Raw genomic sequence first — 19,347 nt, forward strand, 5'->3', positions numbered from 1 at the left:
ATTACTTTATATTATGAAAGCATTCTGAAATTTTAGGGGGGGAGAGAGAGAGAGAGATTTTTACTTAGCCATAGCCAAGGGGAAGAACTAGCCTAGTGGAGAAGCTACGATGTGACAGATACTTTAGGGGTGTTTACTCATCGAATCCCCCATGAACCCTGACAAAGTTGATGTTATCTTTCTTTTACAGATGAGAAATTGTGCTGGAGTCACTGCTTCTCCCCATTTCCACCCAGAGTAGGACATTCGATGGCATCCTCCTTGCATAGGCTGATATCTCCATGTAAGTGCACTCTCAAAAATGAATTAAATGGGGGTTGGGCAGATCTTTGCAGGTGATGAAAATAGGAACTTGATTATACCTAAAAATCTTCCCCAAACTGTGATTGGATGTTTTGCAAAAATGTCAAAAAGGCAATGTAATTTGAGAGCTGAACTACCGGGGGTACCAAAAAAAAAAAAAGTATACAAGTAGATATTTTGGTCAACGTTGCTCAAGCAGTAGTTCACTGTAATCAGAAGTGTCTGGATGCTGATGGTAACCACTTTGAGCACCTCTTGTAATTGCAGAAGTCAAACGTGACTTGTATTCATCTTTGGTTATTGGTATATATTGACTATTACAGTTTTAATAGTTTTCCCTTCTTAAAATGTCTATACATTTTTTGGCACCCTCTGTACAACTAGTTTGTTTTAAATCCAGATCTCCAAGGTCTGAACATATTTTTTAACCGTTAGTGCCTTTGAATACAGGATTTGTCAATTTGTTGATTCAGAAGCCAGCCTACAACATTCTGGGTTTCAGGTCAGAAGCCTCATAGCAAAGAAATCTCATTCAATTTGCCCTTAGTCGGTATACTATTATAAAACATCTCCTACCACTCCTGGTGAATCAATCTTCAAAAATGAAGGCAATCCTAACTTAAGGAAAAGGTTGTGGAAACAAAATAATTACAGCAGAAGCAGCTTTAAATGCTGTTCTTGCTTTTATCTATTTTTAAATGATTGCCAGATGTCTGTAACTGATACCCTTAATAAGTGGTTTTAAAGTTTGGATGTGTTCATCAAAATGTAACGTGACAGAGGTGCCATTTTATTAATGGAGTTCTTGGGGTAGACTTTTTGCCTTACATTTTTTAAAAAATCTGTGTAACAACTAGAGTACAACATTGTGCCTCTATAGTTAACAATACTGTATTGTACACTTAAAAATTTTATTACGGGGATATATCTCATGTTAAGTGTTCTTACCACAATTTTTAAAAAAAAAAGGACAGAAGATCTATTTTAATGACTTGATGAGTGTTTGCAGCAGCCATTTTGAAATGCCTGATAGCTTTTTAGCAACTTGCATTCCTGTTGTCAGACAAGATACTGCTGTGTCCACTCAGAAATAAGGGTTTTCAATCATCCAGATAATCCAAGTAAAAGGAATAACTTTTGACTAAAATACTACACTATTTCAGACAAAAGTATCTGAGGCCTGAGTTACCTGAATAGTTACCTCAAGTTTTCAAGTGACTTTCCAAAGCCTGTACAAATCACTCCTTTGATTCATCCTATATGTTTGTTTTTTTCTCATTGTTGAGATAGTCATGATGCGAAAGAATCTTTTACAATTATTGTCAAGTCAAAATCAGCAGGCATAAAAGAAAAAATTTTTCCGAGAGAGTCAAAATGCACCTAAACGGAAAATGAGAATTTGGCCACTTTAAAACCGTACATACCCAAATGTACCATATAGCCCCTCCTTTCCTTCTGCTCAGTTTCATAAGAAAACAACCTGCTTTGCTCCCTACTGTAGAAAATGTAAACAACTACATATTTAAAGCACAGCTATTCCTTATTTAAAAACCAAAGTCTAAATACTTACTTTTCGGTACTTTTTGTCCCAGAGACGTGCTAGGAGAGCTGGCTCGGCTGTGGGCTCCCCAGGCTGTGTGAGAAGCATAGACTGGGTGCCCCTGCTCCTGGGGCTGGGGATTCAGAGAAGCTACAGGGCTCAGGGTCTTTTCCACGAAGGGATCAGAACACAGTTGGGTCTGTTTCCAGAAAAGCTTCCTATCTTCCTAAGAGGGAAAATTCCGTGCCCAGGGAAGTTCTGGAAGAAGAGCATTTTTCCCTGCCCTTGGATGAACTAGGTCATTGCTGAAGCTGGAGAATATTTTTTAGCATCACTGTGATGAAACTTGAGGGCTGTTCCTGCAGTAGGTGCGACACTTGTTGACGCTGGCACAGGGGCCTGGTGAAATGCAGCCCCAGTGAGCTGATGAAACCCAGACAAGCTGTCACTGATGTCTCGGGAGACCAAGCAGCATTTCGCAAAGTCCCTGCAGTACCTCAGGTTTAGTTGCTCGCCTCTAGAAAAGTCTTGCTGCCTGGTAAGGTGATTAAGGCTGGGGTAACACCAACAGTTCTTCTACCAAGGGTATCAGCATCTGAAGTACGCATAGGAAACCCGTGGAGGGCGTGGAGGGGAGGCGAAAAGAATCACACGTATGTTGTTTGTTTAGAACTGGTATTACACAGTCGTTCTCTGAAGTTCTCTGAGAAAAGCAGAAGCCACAGCAAGGCAGGATCCACCCTCCTCCCCACTCCTCCAGCAATCATTCTGTTCTCTCCCTCCCCACACACATGCTCTCTCTCGCTATGGTGACTACAGTAATAAGAAGAGAATAGAAAGAGAAGAAACCTACAGAAATAATACCATGGACCCCTGTGCCTTCAGACTCTCGGGAATTGTTCCTGTTGACAAAGTAGATTTTGTATTGTGGGCATTTCTTTTCTTGAATTTTGTTTAAGTTATCATTCTGTAATGACTTTGCCTCTCTACGAAAGTATTTTAATGTACCACACCTGGAAACTGACAGCTTAGAAAGAAGCTTCTTATGAAACTGACGGAGGAGGCTAAATTTAGCAGCCCTGAGTGGGTGACATTGAAAGGGACATAACGAAATAGTCCCTCTGTCCTGAGCACTACAGCCCTCAAAAGCACGTTGTTTTTACACAACACAGTGGGTGCATCGCAAGACCTTCCTTGACGGAATGAAAATTTTCACAAGACAAAAAAAAAAAATCATCTAAACTTATTTAATATCAAGAAGTGTGTGGCTGGTGTGTGCTTTTTTTCAGTTTTATCTTCATCTGAGAAGAAAGATACTGAAAGTTGAGAGACTCTAAAAGAATGATGGTCTCTTTGGGAACACAGCCGTGAAATGCAACAGAATGCAGAAATTACCAAACCTTGGTGACCGTGGGTATCAGTTGGTGTTATTATAGCTGGATCCTTTTCAGAGGGTCTTTCCAGATAAGAGGTGCTAACTTGAAGATGAGAGTGAAGAGAGGAAGAAGGTGACGTGATAAAAAATAAACAAACGGTATCGCACAGCAGCAGGATAGGGCAAAGCCAAAAGGAAACCAACATCCCCAATGCAGAAAGTAAATGAAATGTGGTCTTGAAAGACGAGTTGCCTGGGAGTTCCTAAATGGAAAAGTTGACATTCATTATGGAACATAATTTCATTCCTCGCAAACAATTTGAAAGATGAACTCCCTCAGCTCATAGCATTCGTCTCCTAGTAAAATAAAGTTAAGGAGCAGAGGACTGTATATACACATGAAGAAACCTCTTAAGAAAATCACAGCTGCTAAAATTAGCAGCTCTGAGTGGGTGACTCTGAAAGGGACGTAACTGTAAATATTCACTCTGTCCTGAGCACTACAGCCCTCAAAGCACATTGTTTTTACACAGCACAGTGCATGCATCCACTAGACCTTCCTTAATGGAATGAAAATTTTCACAAGACAAAAAAATCATCTAAACTTATTAAAAATCAAGAAGTGTGTGGTTGGTGTGTTCTGTAGATATGGATTTCCCTGTATTTCTCATTAGCCTGCAGCCATAGAACTTTTGTTTTAATCTTAGGTTTGGGGAAGTAAGCCTGAGAGAAAATCAGAAACAGAGATCTTTGGATTTAACTCAATTAGAACAGGACACTCTTCTGAATTTTCCTTGATTATTCAAAGGGGAGGATAGAAGGAGGTAGAAGAAGGGAAGTTGGAGAGAAAAAGGAGGGCATATATTTGGGTCCCTCTAATAGCACTAAAAAATGTAAGAGTTTGTGATTAAAAGTAAAGACCCAAAAAATGTTTAGGTTTTTCCCAGTCAGTAGTATGAAATATAAGAAAATAGGTTTAAGCAATCTCTTTTTCTGACGCTATGGGAGAAGCAAAAACAAAAAGAAAGAAACTTCATGGTGAAGAGACTTTCCTCTAAGACGCAGAATTGAAAATGTATGTTTGTATCAGATGTTTTGTGATCGCTTCTCGGAAAGGCCTTCTGGGCTTTGTTGTTCTCTTGAATGAATGGGTACCACTCAATTCACAGGCCACTCTAGGCTTACAGAGGACTGGCTTCCAGTCAGTTCCCCACTAATCTGAATATTTAAAGAAAATTCATTAGGTTCTTAAGCTGCGCTTTGGTCCCATAACTTGGGCTTGGATGGGTACGTGAGGGGTTTATCCGTTATTTTATACCTCCTGGCACAGAAGGTCCTCGAACATTCTTCTCTAATGGTACGAGTGATGAATGCCCGTTCCCGGGTAGAGCACATTCTTGGCTGCAGCTTCGTACCAATCACATGTCAGGTCAGATCAGATTTTCTGCCAGGGTCCTTGGGCCAAGCTGGAACCAAGCAGGTCACTCCTGCTGCAGGGAACAGTCAACGTTGGGGGGTTCCCCCCAAGACTGAGAGCATAACTCGCTCTCCCTCTCAACAATCCACCTTCATCCAGGTTCTTGTATTTTTTGCACTCTGTGTGGTGCTTCACTCTGTGGACGTGATCTGAACCAGGCATTTGCAACCTTCATTCAGTTCCCTGTATTTTAAAAGGCTGGCAGTCACTCAAGTAGGTCAACTCAAAAGGCAATTTTCCCCTCTTTCGCACAGTTGCGAGAGAAATATCAATGTGACTAAGGCTCTGTTCTTTTATGGTATTTTTCATCCCAGGTAACACATGTCTATAAATTTCTTCATGAGAACATGACATTTTTAAATATTTGCAAAATAATCATTTAAAAAATACAATTGTATCAGAATTCACATATCTGAGAGGGAACTTTTCCAAACATATGAACATCGTTTGGAATTTGAATTTCATTTCCCCCCAGAGTATCAAACACAGAAGTATTTAATCCCTCAGGTTACTGAAGTGCTGTATTTCAGCTACTTAAAACTACAAGTATAAAAACCAGGTTAAAACTCAAGTTAACTACATAGGACAGTCTAAGTACCTGGAAAAAGAATCCAAACTTTCATGTGGTAAAATTCTGGCACAGTTTATTCCAGTACCTCAGTTTCATTTTAAAAACAGCCACAAAAAAGTATTACTAATCTCAGAACAGAACAGAAGCAAAATTCCAATTTTCACAAATGTGTATGTTGAGCCTTACACCCAATTTCACAACTATAAGTCAAATTAACTATTTGAACAATGTATGGAAATTTACATTTTTAAAAATATTTGCATATGTTATGTATAATCAGTATTTTATAAAAGTTTCCTTTTTAAGGATTTTCTTCTGATTATAAAAGCAATGCATACTTATTACTGAAAATTTCATACTAATTACTGAAAGTGTTTAATATTTTTATTTCAAATCTCCCACCATCCACAGATAGCCACTATTTTGGTGTATTTCCTTTTCCTTCTATTTCCCCTTTGTGCATGTTCATACATAACAGTTTTCTTTTCTGTCCTTTTTTTTTTCCCCACTTAACAATTATAATAGAATTCCACTTCTCAATTATAATAGAATTCTTGAGGAAATCCAACATACTATTCTATCACTGGAACGTGTTATACTTTATGTAGCCAGGGTTATAATAGATATTTAGATTGCTTATATATTTTATTTTTATAAATAATGATGTGAAACATTCTTGCAAATAAATCTCTGGGCACATGGATCTTATCTAAGGACAGGATGTTCAAACTGACATTAGTGAGTCAAAGGTTATGAATATTTTAAGGTCTTGAAATACATTGCCAAACAAAACTCTAGCAGTTGCACTGCCTAATGTTTCCACCAGCAGGTAAGAGCCCGCCCACCTCACTGAGAGAGTATCTTGGCACCAAACGCTATCATTGAAAATGTTTTTGCCAACCTGACAAGCAAAATTGGTATTTTAATGTACATCTCTTAGATTATTAGTGCTATTAAATATTATTTTATAAGTTCATTGGCCCTTTTTTTAATGAATTGTCTTTTCAATTTTTTTGATCAACTTTGTTATTTGAGTGTTTTCCTTTTGCACATGTAAAAGCACTTCATATATAATTTGCTGCAAACAGGTTCAGTCTTCCAGTTTGTGGTTTGCCCTTTTATTTGTGAAGTCTTAAAATACAGAAGTTACACATTTTTATCTAATGAAAACTCTCTCAGTGGAAGGGGGTTTGTTTAATAGGTACAGAGTTTCAGTTTTGCAAGATGAAAACATTCTGGAAATCTGTTCACAACAATGTATACATATAACACTACTAAACTACACAGTTAAGAAGAGTTAACCTGGCACATTTTATGTTATTGTTTTACAAAAAATTTTTTGAAACTATCTTTTTCTTTTGTTTTTGTTTCCTTTGTGTATAAAACCCTCGTCCCTCCGTGTACTTATCCACTGCCCCATGTTACTACAAGGCAGAGCGGAGACTAAAGTTGGGTTTAAATCAAGCTCTTTTCTCTCTTTTTCATGTCACTTGGTCTGCGCAAACATGCTTGATCAGTTTATGCCTCTTTCCTTCTGAGAACCCAGATATCTAAGGTTCTCAGTTTCCTTGCTGCTTTAGGGGCTTCCACTCTTTGCAATTAAGAGATTGATACAGGTATAACGGTTAGTATTTTGGTTTGAAGACTCTAGACTTTTTCCCCCATTAAAAATAGAATGAAAGACTTAGGACTTTCAGCTATGAGTGAATGAGGAAGCTAGAAAGTCTTCTCCCCCCAAAACAACTATAAAGATGGACAATATAGACAAACAGCCATTTTAATGTTCTGGAAATAAAGCAAAGGCATGCGACAATTTGAGAAGCATTTATGGTTTAAAAACCTCTCAGCGGCAGATACTAACAATGAGTTTCTATGGCATTCTTGCCTACAGCTGCTCCCATTCCCCTATGCAGCTCCAACGTCACAGAGGTTCTGCCAGGCAGGGTGTGAGTACTGGCATTTGGAGCAGTGGACAACACCTCTGGCCAGCAGTGTTATCAGTGAAGTAACTCTTGGCAGCAAATTGAGTAGAAATGGCCAGCTTCTGGCCTGAGGATGGGATTGGGGTTGGAGCAAGGATCTGCCTGGCTGAGGCTGTACTCATTACAGGTAGCAGTACAGACCAGGGAGGATTCACCTGTCCATCCACACATTCCCAGCATGCAGAGGAGACACGAAAGGGCCCAGCAGTAAGTAAATATCCAGGCAGACTCAAAAATGGCCATAACTTGAATGCATCCCGCTACCCACACAGAGGTTTACTGGCAGAGGATGGAAGTTTTACTGGCTCAAGGCATTTGAACACAACTTCTGTCCAATCATTAATGGAACACTAGGCTATGAAGACACAGGGCTGACCCCTAGAAAGCCAAGCTTTAAAAAATTTTAAAGAAAACTGAGCAGAAATACCTGTGTCCACATACTTTGGGGGAGACATACTTCACAGATCTACTTCAAGCAAGTTACTAAACTGAAAAACAAACAGCAACAACAACCTGGAGAGGGGGATGCCTGGAATTCAGAGTTACCACAATATGTTATCTAAAATGTCAAGTTTTCAATGAAAAATTATGAGACACGTAAATAAAAAGGACAGTGTACTCTTATGCTGAAAAAAGCAGTTAATAGAAACGGTCTGAGTGTCCCCAGTATTACCCTGATATCAAAGCCAGAGAAACACGACACAAGAAAATAAAACTAAAGACCAATATATTTTGTGAACGTAAATCCAAAAATCCTTAACAAATTGCCAAACTGAAATCATCAATATATGAAAAGGATTACACATCATGACCAAATGGATAAACCCATTATTAGGATGCTTTATCATCTGATGGTTTAACATCTGAAAGTTGAGTCATGTAATAAATACATTATTAACAGAATAAAAGATAAAACCACTTGGTTATCTCGATAAAGGCAGAAGCAACGTTTGACAAAATACAGAATTCATTCATGATAGAAACTCTCAACAAACTAGGAATAGAAGGGAATTTCCTCAACCTGATAAAAAGCATCTATGAAACAAAAAACCCACAGTGATTATTCTACTTAATGGTGAAAGGCTGAACTATTTTTTCCTTAATATTAGGGGAAAAGAAAGAACACCGACTCTTGTCAAGAGTGCAGGAGGTTCTAGGCAGGGCAATAACGAAAAAAAGCATCGAAGCATCCAGATGGGAAAGGAAGACGTAAAACTGTCTTCATTCGTAGATGACAGATCCCATATGTAGTAAATCCCAAGGAATCAACAAATCACGGCAACTAATTTAAAAAGATTAGCAAGGTCACAAGATATAAATCAATATACAAAAATCAATTGTGTTTCTATATACTACCAACTCTTTGAAAATGAAATTAAGAGAACAATTCCATTCACAATTGCATCAATAAGAATACTTAGAAACAAATTTAAAAGAAAACTGGTATACTGAAAATGTCGAAAAGAGAAATTAAAGATGATTAAATAAATCGAGAGACATTCCATGTTTATGGGTTGGAAGACTCAACATTGTCAAGGTGGTAATTCTTCTCAAATTGATCAATATCTTCAACACAACCCCCATGAGAAACTCAGCAGAGTTTTTGTAAAAATTAATAAGCTGATCCTAACGTTTACATGAACACGCAATTGAATTAGAAGAGCCAAAACAATTTTTAAAAAGAACAACACAATTGAAAGACTTATACTACCTGATTTTTTAACTTAATAAAAAGCCACAGTATTCAAGACAGTGAGATTTGGCACATGGTTATATGGGGCGAGTCTATATAGATGTATAAGAATTGAGAATCCAGAAGAAAACCCGTACATTTATGTCAATTTTTTATTGAGCTATGTCAATTAATTTTTTGACGAAGTTACCCAGATAATTCAACAAAGGAAAGGATTGTCTTTTCCATTAATTAACAATTTTATTTGGTTATACGTACACAAAAAAACTGTAATTTGACACCTCACACTGTACACAAAAATTAACTCAAAATTGATGAGAGACCTAAACTGTAAGTGCTACAATGAAAAACTTCTAGAGGAAAACATAGGAAAAAATATGATTTCAAGTATTTTGGATGTATACCCAGATGTGGGATTGCTAGATCACATGATAGTTTTATTTTAAATTTATTGAAGAACCTGCATACTGTTTTCCATAGTGGCTGTACCATTTTACATTCCCACCAACAGTGTACAAGGATTCCAATTTCTTTACAACTTTACCAACACTTGTTATCTTTTGTTTTATTGATAATAGCAACCCTAACAGGTGTGACGTGATATCTCACGATGGTTTTGATTTGCATTTCCCCAATGATTAGTAATGTTGAGCATCTTTTCATGTACCTGTTGGCCATTTGTGTATCTTCTTTGGAGAAATAAGGACTCTTTAAGTCCTTTGCCTGTTTTTTAATCAGCTTATTTGTGTTTTTTTGCTATTGAGTTTTAGGAGTTCCTTATGTAGTTTGGAAGTTAACCTCTTGTCATGTATATGGTTTGCAAATATTCCCTCCATTCAGTAGGTTGCCCTTTCACTCTTGTTTGCTTTGCTGTACAGAGCTTTCTTTCAGTTTCATGTAGTCTGCCTCGTGTAGTTTTTTCTTTGTTGCCTGTGCTTTTGGTGTCATATCCAAGAAATTATTGCCAAGATCAATATCAAGAAGCTTTTCCCCTGTGTCTTCTTCTAGGAGCTTTATGGTTTCAGAACTTATGTTCAAATTTAATCCATTTGGGGTTACTTTTTGTGTATTGTGAAAGAGAAGAGTTTGCTAAGCACGTGGATGTCATTCTTTTGCACGTGGATATCTAGTTTCCCTAACACTAGTTATCGAAGAGATTATCCTTTCTCCATTGTGTTCTTGGTCCCTTGTCAAAGATTAATTGACCATATATGCATGGGTTTCTTTCTGAGCTCTCTATTCTGTTCCACGGGGCTCTTTATTCTGTTCTAGGTGTCTGTTTTTATGCCAGTACCATACTGTTTTTATTAGTATAGCTTTGTAATATAGTTTGAAACCAGGAAGGTGATGCCTCCAGCTTTGTACTTCTTTCTCAAGATTGCCTTGGCTCATTGCATCTTTTATGGTCCCATATGAATTTTAAGATTGTTTTATCTGTTTCTGTAAAAAAAATGCCATTGGGGTTTTGGTCGACATCGCATTGAATTTGTAGTCTGCTTTGGGTAGTATGGACGTTTTCAACAATATTAATTGTAATCCCTGAACACAGGATGTCTTCCCATTTGTTTTGGCTTTAATTTATGTCAGTAGTGTTTTATAGTTTTCAGCATACAAGTCTTTCACCTCCTTGGTTAAGTTTATTCCTAAGTATTTTATTCTCTTTGGTGCTATTGTAAGTGAGATTGTTTTCTTGGTTTCTTTTTTGGATAATTCATTGTTGGTGTATAGGAACTCAACTGATCTTTGTATGTTGATTTTGTATCCTGCAACTTCACAAAATTTGTTAGTTCTAACAGGTTGTGTGTGTGTGTGTGTGTGTGTGTGTGTATAGTCTTTAGGGCTTTCTACATATAAGATCATGTCATCTGCAAACAGATAATTTTACTTCTTCCCTTCCAATTTGGATGCCTTTTATCTGATCTTTATTCCTGAGTCACGTTAAAAAGCATGGAACCTACTAGGTAAACCGGTGACTTTGAATGATTACTTCGGATTTTAATTCCCATGTGACCTGGGGAATAAATCCTCCCGAACATGATATTCCTCGTGACAGATACCCAGAGAGCCAGGAGTCTAAGACAGAATTATCACCAGCCACCTCGTGTGACACTTGCTCCTTTGACAGTGTTATTATGCTGGTCTCTTATGCAACAAGACAGCATGAGCCCGTCCTCAGACAGCTGTGAAGGTGGCAAGGGGCTCTGCAAAGGTCAGGAAAGAGCTCCTGAACTTTTTCACCATCTGCTGCCTGCTGGTCAGGTAGCCTTGAAGACTTTAACACCCAAGATTCTGCATTAATAACATTAATTTTAAAAGCATAGTAAAGGTTACCTGATCTTAAATCAGGGTTTTTGGCAAAATGTTATGTTTCTTGTTCCTACCATTTACTTTTATAGTTTCATCATCAATTAATTAAAAGACCAATCTATTCTACCTAACTGATAAATTAGCAGGGTAAGTGTAAGTACCTTGCCTGGAGCTAACCTTCACAAAGGAGTTCCCTCTAACGCTCAGCTTTCTGAAGCAGTCTACCCCCGGCTTCCCTCCTTTGTTGAACTCCAAAGTCCTGGCTAAACTCTAAGCTGTTAGATCCCTCTCTTGGTGTAAAAGACTCATGTGGCTGGGTTCTGGGCTCAATTGTGCCAGCCCAGCAAACTCCTGTCTTTGCTGCCCCCATGAGAGGGCTTGTGACTACGTTCTTAGAATATGGCCCTTCTTTTTCTTTATAGTTCACACCCCTGTTTCTCATGAGTCATCCAAACCTGTCTTCCTGAGGACAAAAGCAGAACTTCATTTTCGGATGGAAAACTACTGTCCCAACCTGCAAATGTGGCTACATGTGATAGTAATAATATACCAACCAGTTAACATTTGTGTGCGTTACACAAACACTTCTCCATATTCATTTACTTTATGCGTGTTAATTCCTGAGTCCATTTTTTTCTGTCCCATTCCCCCCACCCCCACCCCACAGCGATGGGACCACAGCGATAGCCTGCCAACCTCCTCTTTCTGTGTCTGTCACCATCATTACCACTTCCTAGCACCACAGCCACCACCAACAGAGGCTGCCAGCAGAAGTGAGCAGACTAATCTTCTAGAAACACTGTTCTTTTGTGTTGTTGTTTTTTTAAGATTTTATTGGAGAATATTGGGGAATAATGTGTTTCTCCAGGACCCATCAGCTCCAAGTCGTTGTCCTTCAGTCTAGGTGTGGAGGGCACAGCTCAGCTCCAAGTCCAGTCGCCGTTTTCAATCTTTAGTTACAGGGGGCACAACCCACCATCCCATGTGGAATTGAACTGGCAACCTTGTTGTTGAGAGCTCGCGCTCAACTGAGCCATCCAGCCGCCCCTCTTCTAGAAATAGTGTTGTTTTTCATATCTCCCTTGCTTATAAATCTTCTGTGATTCTCCATCATTAATGGAATAAAACTAAAATATGTCAGCCTGACAGTCCTGTGATGAAAGCCAACCCAGAGGTAAATTCTGAGGGAACCGTAAGTCTTGTTTTTGGGTCACTCTGCTCTTCTGTAGGGAGGGTACAGGCCTTGTAGTCAAACCTTCATCCTGTCCAGGTCCCTCCCCTTATCAATTTCAGCCGTACCCTCATCTCAGTCGATTAATGATGTGTATAGACCAGAGTTAAATCTATGACAAAGTGTCAGTGGCGTATGTCATTAGCACCTCAAAGGCTTCTCAGAGAATCTATTTTATACTGGCATGAAGCTAGACTCTCCAAGAGCTCATTCCTGGGACCTTATTACCTTGACTTGTAGGTAGAAATGCTTTCACTGAACTCCGCTCCTCCCCAGTAGACACTCTGTATCCCCACCAGTCCCTTCTCTTCATTTTTCCCCAAACATCCTTTATTGATCTCACCTGTTGGATCTTTACTAACACTTGTCCTTCCAACTCCTTCATGGCTCAACTTAAAGGGCACCCGCCTCCTGGCAGCTTTTCATCCAACACCCCTGTACCTCCCTTCTCTGAACGCATGTGTCCTGCATTTCTCTTGGCACTGAGTTCCCTGAATTCTTTACATCAGTGGTGGTGCTGGGAGTTTTTCAGAGAAGACTGGGCGGGAAGGCTGTGCCAAGCTGTGCTCACTTCCTCCCTGGAAATCTGCTCTGGCCAAAAGGAGGGTGCTAAGTGGCCGGAGCCAACTACATTTTGTTGCTGCCTCTGACGGCTGGGTCGCTACATTTTTCTCAACCCCGCTTGTAAAGTCCTGCGAGGCTTGAGGCCTGTCTTTTCATTTCTTTGTGGTTCCTGCCCAGGATGGCACAACACCATACCAACAATCGGTCCTTCTGTGGATATATGCCTTATATGGATACCTCTGTCTGAACTTATCCAAGATACAGCTTGGATTTGTTTTTCCCCACTTCATTTCCATTTCCAGTCTAAAGGGAGCAGAGGATCCCTTTTTTCTGGAAGAACAATTGCAAGGGCCGTGCACCCATATTACAGATTCAGACAAGCAAAGATTCAGACGTATTCAAAGACCCGGTGGGGGTGGGCAGTGGAGAATGATTTTGCTACATTCCAAAAACCACATCATGAAAATAAATTAATTTCGGACGATGAGTGAATCATTTGTACTGCTCATGAGAAATTATTTGTGCCACAATGTCTGATTACCCATTGTTTGACCAGCCCCTTTCACTACAAATAAGATGTCTCCAGCCCTAGAAGCACTATGGATTTTCCCATTTTAGTTTTTCCCCAAACAGTGAATCTGAAGTACTATAACAAAACAGCACTTCGGCCCCTAGATGTGTGACCGTGGACACATTTTACCTCCCTGAACCTCCTTTGGTAAATGAGAGTAAGTACAGCTCCTCCCTTGTGTTGACATGAGGGTGAGTTACTTATGGAATGTTCCTAACACAGTACTTGCTCTATGGAATGTGCACAGTCATGGTTAATAACTGGCACCATGGTAGGGGGTGGGCACACAGACTAGCAGAAGACAAAAACCTCTGTCCTCACACAGGTGTGCCCAGGTAGCCAAGGAAGTGAAGTAGTGGGGATCTCAGAGGGAAGGGGGAGAGTAGGGCAAAGGATGCTTCCTGGCAGTGACATCTGAGAGGGGTTTTGAAGGATGAATAGGAGCTTTGGGGAGGATGATGCAGGGTCTGCAGAAGGACATCCTGGTAGAAGTAACAGTTTCTGCAAAGCGATGAGTGGAAGAGCTAGGCTTGTCTCAAGGAACTGCAAAAGTCGTTTGGTATAGCTGGAATTTAGTTAGAGGGGAGTTGGCAGGGAAGGCTTCACAGGCCTACAACCTGTGAGGCTGCAGAGGGCCACTTGCTTATAAGGGCCCCATGCTCAGTCTTCTATTCTGCAGTTGCCATCATGAAATTATTCATTTCTAAACAAGGGGCCCTGCGTTTTCATTTTGCAGGGGGCCCTGCAAATTATGGAGCCATCTCAGAAACAGATGTGATATATGTTTTGTTAAAAAAAAAAAAGTGTAAGTGTGGGATTACGGGCAGGTTATTCATAGAAAAGGACATATAGGTATTTTTAGAAAGGAGACTCATGCAAGAATTAATATTGGTACCAGAAGAAATCTTGAGGATATCTCCAACGTTAGAATTCAGCGAGAAGTAGTTTTTGGCCTAGTTAGATGTTTTTAAACATCCATACAAATGTAGATACAATACCATATCAGACATTGGCTGATGGTGGGGGATTTCTTTTATCTTAGCTAAGAAAGTATCGTATGTTTAACTCATCTGCTGGTGATTTTTCTCTGAAAGTCTTTTGTGTCCCCTCTCCTGCCATAATTAATAACTGCTTCTTGAATGCTCTCGTGATATCCTTGTAGGTGAGTCTTTCATATTTTCCAAAAAAATTCCTAGAAATTGAATTGCTAGGGCAAACAGTCCATTTTTTATTTTGATAGATATTATTTAATTGTCCTTCAAAGAGTTAACACTAACATTCTTCTTAACTATATGAGATACCAGTTCTAAAACATGCTTGCCAATACAATGTAGTATCAGATTTTTTTCTTTGTATTTCCCCACATTCCTTGTTCTGCCCTATAATATAGGAGTAGAAACTCTGAGATTAATTGCTTGATTGATTGATTGATTGATTGATTGTTAAGTACACCGGGTAGGTTACATCAGTTGTCTAATTTGATCTTCACAAAAAGCCCCACTGATGTAGGTGCTGTTATTACCACCATTTTACAGAGGAGGAAACCAAGGTTAAGAAGTTTAAGGAATGTATGTGAGGTCACCTGTCACCTGGGCTTGTCTGACTCCAGAATTCATCCTCTTAATCACAATTCTACTTCTTTTATCTTAAAACTTGCTTTTGCTTATTTACATAAGTAATCCAGGTTTTACTATAGAAAAATGAGCAACTATAGGTAAATGAAAAGAAAACAGCAGTATCTTTAGATAACCCCAATTACCAGTTTGGTGTACATTCCTACAGATTTTGCATATAATTATAAATATATGTGCAGTTATAACTTACAATTATATATTAACTTATTTATAATTACTTATTTACCAAAATTAGATGCTCTTCCTACATATTCTGTAATCTGTATTGTAATTTTTCATTTGGAATATTTCCATTTAAATAAATATTTAGACCTAGTGCAATGGTATTTCATTGTATAAATGTAACTTAATTCACCCATTTACCAGCGATGGTATGCATACCTCTTTCCCTACTCCTCAATCACATTGGACATTTTCATATCTTTTCTTATTATTATCGTTATTTTCATTATTCCTTTTAACACTTGCAATTTGGGAATCTAAATAGGTATCATATTCTATTGTTTAATTTTGAAATCTTTTTCTTGTATAATTTTTTAAAAATTTCTATTACAGTTGACATACACTATTATATTAGTTTCAGGCATATAATTTTGAAATTCTTAATGAGAAAGATTAATTATTTTTTTCCATTAGGTTTCTAGCCATGTGTTTTCCTTTGTGAGTTGGCAGTTCTTATACTTTTCCATTTTTCTATTGATTTCTTATTCTTATTGATTTGGAAGAGCTTTACATATATATGTTAAAGACAGTGACGCTTTTACTGTAACATACATTGCAAATCAAACACATTTTTCTCATTAAAACATATTTCCCCATGTTCTTTATTGAATTTTCTTCTTTGAACACTGGGTTAACCACAGGCAAATTGTAAAATCAATTGAATTTGTCTCTGGCACCCTCCCTTCGCTCCTTGACACTGTCCTTCCCCCCTTCTCTTTGTAAAATTTCTGAAGAATGCCTAACTTTATTAATAGTATCTCTTACAGGTCGTTGTACAGGGTTTTTATACAAAGTAGATTAATTATTAAAAGCCATTTTTTAAATGAAGTTCCTTCACTTACTAGCTGCCTCATAAGATTGTTACAATAGAATTTTTTTGTTTGCCAACTGAATAGCTGGAGTCAGTATAATTTAATTGCATTCTGTTATTTAAACAGAGGTCAAGTATCTCTTCATATGTTCAAAGCCATTTGAATGGTTTTTTGTCTGTGAACAGCCTGTGCATGGTCTTTGCTCATCTTTCTGTTGATAATTAGTCTTTTTTTAACTGACTTGTGAGAGTACTTTATATCTAAGAATAATACCCCTTACCCTTAATATACTTCCCAGTTTATCACTTGTATTTTTATTTTATGATATTTTGCCATGAGGAAAATCTTAATTTGTATATAGACAAATGTATCACTATTTTCTCTTAAGTCTTCTGAGATTTTACACTTTCAGAAAACCCTTCCTATTCTAAATGTAAAGACATTCTCCTGAATTCTCTTTTTATATTTGTATGGTTTTATTTTTTTTCAATATTATCTAAATTTTTGGTACACCTGGAGCTTGTTTTGGTGTGGTGCGCAAGTAAAGGAAACAATTTTTTCTCCCATTTGTGTCAACAGCTAATTATTCAAAATCAAAATTTCCCCACTGATTCAAAATGCCACCTTCATTATAATTTAAATTCTCATCTATTTTGGGTCTCTTTTATGGTTCTGCATTCTTTTCCACTGATCTGCCTATCCATGCACTGATGTAAAACCGTTTTAGTACTGATGGCTTTTATTTTGATAGGGCCGGTTTCTTCTCATTACTCTTGTTTTTCCAAAACTTCTTCGTTGTTACCTGTTTACTTTTCCATAGGAACTTTCTAATCGTGTTTTCTGGTCCCTCTCCACCAAACTCCTGTTGGTGACATGATCAGATTGGAATTTCAAAAAAATCATTCTGGCTGCTGTGTAAAGAATAAGCATTCATGAGGGAGGACCAGTGAGAAATGCTCTCTCAGGAGTTTACAAGAGAGACGAGGGTACCTTGGACTCGGATGGCAGCAAGAGATGGAAGGAAAATAGGATCAAGGGGTGCGGAGGGATAAAACCTGACAGGACTTTGTGACGAACGTGATGTTGCAGGTTAGGAAGAGACAGGTGGTTTTCTAGTCCTGCCGGGAGCAACCCTAAGATTTAGTCCCATTCTGTAAAGGCTCCACTCTGGATCGACACAAGGATGCAGAGTCAGTATTGGAGTTGCCCTGAAAACCAGGGTCCTCCTGGGAAGACGTGGAGCTCTTCTGTAAAGCGATATCATGGGTTCAGACAAGATACCCTGAAGCGAATTACCACCCCCACCATCCCTAGTGTCAGGAAGACCAAACCACCTTCTAAAGCACTTCACAGGCTGTGGGGTTGTACCCATGACCTCATGGTTCTAAATGGCAATAGTGTATTCTGAGATATTCTGTCACATCACATTTGGGGCCTGGAGAGCCAACTTGTGGTTAGTGAGGGAAAAATATGATACTTCAGTTTTCCTTTCTTCAGTTCCTCAAAAAGTTCCTCAAACAGAATTACCATAAGATTCCATTCCTAGGTATATACCCAAAATAATTAAAAATGGGAACTCAAAGAGATCCTTGTATACCAGTGGTCATAGCAGCATTGTTCAAAATAGCCAAAAAGCGGAAACAGAAATGCTATACGCATGCAATGGAATATTATTCAGCCTTAAAAAGAAGGAAATTCTGACACAGGCTACAACATGGATGAACCTAGAAAGCATTATGCTAAGTGAAATAAGCCTGTCACAAAAGGACAAAAATTCTGTGATTCCATTTATATACGGTAACTACAATAGGCAAATTCCTAGAAACAGAAAGTAGAATAGTGGTTACCAGCGTCTGTGGGAAGGGGGAAATGGGGACTTACTATTTAATGGATATGAGTTTCTGTTTGAGGTGATGAAAAAGTTCTGGGAATAAATAGTAGTGATGATTGCACAACATTGAGAACTTAACGTCACTGAATTGTACGCTTAAAAATGGTTAAAATGGAAAATTTTATGTCATGTATATTTTACCAAATTAAAAAAGGATAGATTTTTTTTTTTTGTTTTCTTTTCTTAGAATGTGTCATGATAGAGGCACCTCCCCACACCACTGAGACAAAGCATGATCATGCAATGCTGCTTATAAGTAGTATTAGTATCCTGTGACCTAGGTATTACTAAGTAGGCAATATACTCTCTCACCCAAAACAATGCAAAATATTTTGGGAAACAAACTATATAACCTGCATCTCCGGAAATCCCCTCCCAAGTGGCTAACCACAAAGGGAGGAAGCATACCAAGGTGAAACCAAAAGTTTACAGTCAAAACTTAGAGTTCATATTATTTCACTCTATACTAATGAATGCAATGCAGATGTGCATATTTCGCACATTTGATACGATTGGGGCATTTAAGTTTCCTTTGCCTTAGTCTTTCTTTATTCCATATTTTAGGGACATTCTTCTTCCCAAATGTCTTTTAAAGAAAATAGGTCTAAAGCATTTGATTAAACAGAAGCTACTCACTTGACAAATCACCTGAATATTAAGTCGCCAGAACTAGGCAGTGTCCTTTGAAGAGCTCTGATGACAGCTGGGATTGAAACTGAGTTACTGTTGGTCAAACTCATGTTACAAATGACTGCTGAGCTAGAGATGCTCAAGCTGACAACATTACGTCCGTGCAAAAAAATGTTTTGTGTGTTCCAGGCGACGCCCTTAGTGGAATCTGTCATAAAATGTAAGAACATCTATATGAACAAACATTTCCAGAGTGAACAGCAACATGGTATCCAGGAAAAGGAAAGCATAATTGAGTATTATTTGCAAGTAAGTGGATTTAAATTATGGTGCTAAAATTATTTGGCAAAATTCCACACAAAAGTGAATTTTTCTAAACAAATGGTCATCATGAGATTAAAGAGCGTGCAAAGGTTCAGGTGTTGGCTCAATGATAAGAAGGAATAAAGAGAATTGCTTCTCAAGGGAGGGAGGTAACAGCCCTTCCAAGTCATTGATGAATATATGTGCTGTGAAATCTACAAGTTTGTGGGCATCAATGAGC

At 38.4% G+C, this 19,347-nt stretch overlaps 2 protein-coding genes across 6 annotated transcripts in view; one reads left to right on the top strand and one right to left on the bottom strand.

Moving 5' to 3' along the window:
- ALPK2 (alpha kinase 2) overlaps positions 1 to 3,047 on the bottom strand; it is a 117,487-nt gene extending 114,440 nt beyond the window's left edge. For 2 of the 5 annotated variants that reach the window (XM_074339895.2, XM_074339896.2), the window contains exon 1: positions 1,874 to 3,043. The gene's annotated coding sequence lies outside the window, so the exon portion shown is untranslated. Of the gene's footprint in view, positions 1 to 1,873 lie in introns of all 5 variants that reach the window. The other 3 variants (XR_012498732.2, XM_074339897.2, XM_074339898.2) reach the window with 3 other exon arrangements.
- MALT1 (MALT1 paracaspase) overlaps positions 1 to 19,347 on the top strand; it is an 84,038-nt gene that overhangs the window by 1,271 nt on the left and 63,420 nt on the right. The window contains exon 2 of the mRNA XM_074339900.2: positions 191 to 283. The gene's annotated coding sequence lies outside the window, so the exon portion shown is untranslated. The remainder of the gene's footprint in view (positions 1 to 190; positions 284 to 19,347) is intronic.

Source organism: Rhinolophus sinicus, chromosome 4, assembly GCF_057876585.1.
Source record: "Rhinolophus sinicus isolate RSI-liver-muscle chromosome 4, RSI-T2T, whole genome shotgun sequence".
Classification (NCBI taxonomy): Eukaryota; Metazoa; Chordata; class Mammalia; order Chiroptera; family Rhinolophidae; genus Rhinolophus; species Rhinolophus sinicus.